The sequence below is a fragment of the Carlito syrichta genome, unplaced genomic scaffold (genome assembly GCF_000164805.1).
Source record: "Carlito syrichta isolate Samal-C Ts95f unplaced genomic scaffold, Tarsius_syrichta-2.0.1 Scaffold287328, whole genome shotgun sequence".
NCBI lineage: Eukaryota > Metazoa > Chordata > Mammalia > Primates > Tarsiidae > Carlito > Carlito syrichta.
In genome coordinates this window covers 1-3982 of record NW_007231424.1, presented here as the reverse complement: position 1 = coordinate 3982, position 3982 = coordinate 1, and positions in this window count along the sequence as shown.

The following is a 3982-nucleotide window of genomic DNA, read 5'->3' as shown; positions in this document are numbered from 1 at the left end:
GAGGCTTGAGGAGGGGCAGAGAGGGACCTGTGCTCTGCAGGGGGCTTTTATACTGTCTGGGCGGGTGCATGGACACCTGACTTAATCTAATCAGTGTATGCATTTGCGTTTCCTATAAACACTCTCTCTCTCTTTTTCTTATTTTGGTAGAGACCTGTTGCCCAGGATGGTCCTTAACTCCTGGCCTCAAGGGGCCCTGCAGCCTGGGCCTCACAAAGCACAGGGATTACAGTCGAGACCTGCCCCACCCAGCACTAAACAGCTCTTCACAAAATGCACTCTAACTGCATACTGACCACGCAAAAGCATTTAAAATGTGTATGTCACCCGCATGACTTCAGGAATGCATGTTTTCTGTCAGATCAACGAACATTTGTGCATATCTCATTTTTTGCTGGTAAAAGAAGCCTATGCAAATGTGCTGCCTTAATGACATTCTGTGTGGATTTCGGCCTCCAGCCCCTTCACCCCGAGGTGCAGCCGTCCGCTTCCTCCAGCTCAGATCTTCTCATCTTCCCCAACCTTCGTTCTGTGGCCAACGAACACGAACTCCACACTTTTCCCTCTCGGAAGCCCTTGGAAGCTGCCATTCTCCTTGATCTCGCCATGATTTGGACTGGCTACTTTTTGACCTCCACTTGTGACTCCACGAATTGTTCCTCAGACGTCTCCAGATACATACATGAAGCGTTGTTCTGTCAGTTTTGCCGTCCTTTCTGTTTCTTTGTGTGGCTGCCTTGGCTGTCTGTCGGAACCTCATGTGGGCTGATATTTGTGCTCTTAACCATTTGTCTGCCACTTGTCCTCTGCAAATAGACAATTTCGGGCGTATTTCTCTTTCATGGGAAGGGAGAGAGAGGCGTGGAAATGCCGAAGCATCACATGTGTGCCTTTCCAGATTTCGTCCAAGTCACCACATTGTTCTAGGAAGCTTTAAGCCAGTCACACACCGAGGCAAACTTGAGGAGAGTCTCAGTTTCTCCATATAGTTTCCTTGTTTGGTAGTGTCTTATTCCATGAATTGTACTTATTTGGATTTTATTCCTTTTTCATCTGCCTTTCAGTAGTTATGTAGGAATTATTTAGAAAATATGATTCCCAACATTATGTTACTTATCTTGCATTTCCTCACGATATTCTTTTCTTAGATGCTTTCTGATTATTTTCCCTTAGGCTGTGCATTACTAGAATGTATGTTTCTGCATTCCAGATACCGATACTTTATATTGGATGTAATCACAAATATCCGCTTCCATTTTGTAAATGATCATAAATTCTCATATTATGAGAGATTTCCTATTTCATGTAGGTTTTTAGCATTTTCCTGACATTGCATATATTATAAATTGAAGCATGTTTCCCCTCACAATGAAAGCATAATTGTTTTCATGTAACTGTTCTAATGAATGACTTTATGTTTTCCAGTTGTTTAAATGTCCTTTTATGCATCCAGCTTATATTCACGGCAATCATAAAAGTCGGGGGAAAGTAAATTGATTTCTAACCAGGATAAGTGTGTGCTGCCTTACCTCCCTACTGATGGGCCAAGCCTTTCAGTATCTGTTGTATGAGAAGGTCTCATCAGTTATTCTACATCACAGAACTGGGGGTTTATTATAGTTCCACTTCCATCTTCTCTCTGTTACCATGTTATTGTAGTCTTTCTTGGCAGCTCGTAGGGGAAATCCCTTCTGCTGATGTCGTTGTTCAATTTTGCAAACACAATCTGCTCCCTTGTTGACTCGTCATCTGTTGGGTGTGTTTGGAACCCACTGAATTGCACATTTGTTAAAGGGGAATGTATATTTGTATATTTTTTATACATATGTGCAAATGGTCACTTCTTCAGATGTCATGACATTTTAGCCTGGAATATTTCATATCATTTTCGTCAAGTTCCTCAAAGGCCTTCCTACATACAGGATGTAAAGCTATCTATTTTATCAATTGGAATTATATCCAAATGGCACATTTTGGGTAGATTGATATTAGACCCATGATGTTGAGGAGATGTAATTGGTTGAAACGACTTGTTATTTCTGAGAGAGTTTTAGTTATTTCACTGTCATTTGCTACATCGGCAATCATATCACCAGCTGATACCAAAAATACTGAGATTTTTCTTTGTACCCCACTAATGCCGTTTGTCTCAGAGCACTGGCAACGTGTGCAGCAAGCAGTATGTCACAGAAAAACAAAAGTGTGGGCCTTGTTATCAGTGTCTCTCTCTGTTAAGGCAGGGTGGTTTTACTTAAAAGCATCATGCTTGCTGAAAGAATGTGTAGTCTTTGGTAATCTGCATTTTTAGCAAGTAGGATTAATATTCTTAATAGTTAAAGTGTTCATCTATTCAGTTTTTCAAGTACCCCCATACACCTTAAATGTCATAAATTGCAGTCTTTCTACCTTTCAGAGTTAAGTAATAATCAAATATTATTATTTTTTATCAATATTTTTATTATGGTTTTGTGGGGTACAGTTAAGGGTTAGGTGTACAATTACGTTTCATTCAGGCACCCTGTTGATAAGAGGGGTTTCCCCATCCCCAGACAGATATTTGCTACTATTCATCCCATCCTCCTTCTCCCCCCCCATTGTTTCCCAGTACCATCAGTCATTTTCTTATAGTATTACATTGGATGTTCAAGGTCCATTATATGAGTGAGAACATGTGATACTCGGATCTTTGTTTCTGTGAGAGGTCACTCAGTATTATAGACTCTAGTTCCATGCAGGTTGTTGCAAAATTCATGATTTTGTTCTTTTTTATGGCTGCGTAGTATTCCATCGTGTATATGTACCACTTTTTTTAATCCAGCCCTCTTTTGATGGACAGCATGGTTGTTTCCAGGTTCTTGCTATTGTGAACAACGCTGCGATAAACATACGTGTGCAGGTATCTTTTTTAGAGAGTGATTTGAGTTCTTCAGGGTATATTCCCAGTAGGGGGATTGCGGGGTCATATGGGAGGTTGAGGTTTAGAGCTTTTAGGAATCGCCACACTGCTTTCCACAGAGGGTGCACTAGTTTACACTCCCACCAACAGTGTAGAAGTGTTCCCTTTATTTTTTGTGTTGTTGATAATTGCCATTCTGCTTGCAGTTAGGTGGTATCTCAGTGTGGTTTTGATTTGCATCTCCCTGATGATTAGTGAGGTTGAACATTTCTTCATGTGTTTGTTGGCTGTTCGGATGTCCTCTTTTGTGAAGTACCTGTTCATATCTTTTGCCCATGCTGTAATGGGGTTGTTTGTTCTTTTCTTTTCAGCACATTTTAGTTCCTTATAGATCCAGGATGTTAAGCCTTTGTCAGACCTGGTGTTGGCAAATATTTTTTCCCAGTCTGTAGGCTGTCTCCCTGCTCTCTTGATGGTTTCTTTGTCCTTGCAGAAGCCTGTCAGTTTAATAAGGTCTCACTTGTCTATCTTCTCTCTTATGACCTGTGGGTTTCCGGTTGTGTTCAGGAATTGGATGCCAGTTTCGTTTTCCATGAGGCTATTTCCTTCATTTTCTAAGGTTCTTATGGTTTGAAGTTTTACATTTAGGTCTCTGATCCATTTGGAGTTAACCTTTGTGCATGGGGATAGATAGGGGATAATCAAATATTATTAAGGGACATTGCTGAGAACTTGGTTCACAAAAGCACAGTAAAAATAATTTTGAGTCATTTAGCAAGTTTGAAAGTAGACGAACACTACCAGTATTTTGACAATAAAAGTTTTTATTATTCCTGATTGCACTGGCCTGAACGTTTTTTCAAGACATGTAACTACGCATCAATTATGAGAAAAACAATCTCCAGGATTCATGATGTTGATAAGATGTCAATTACTTTTGAGAGTGACACGATTCTCGCTCGCATGGAAGACTTGGCTGAGTTTTGAGTGAGTTAAACAAGACTTCTAGGCCTAGAAAAGTTTCGGGTTGCCACATGGGAACCCACAGCTTCATCTCGCTTTTCTTTCTCGTTTCTTTTTTTCCTC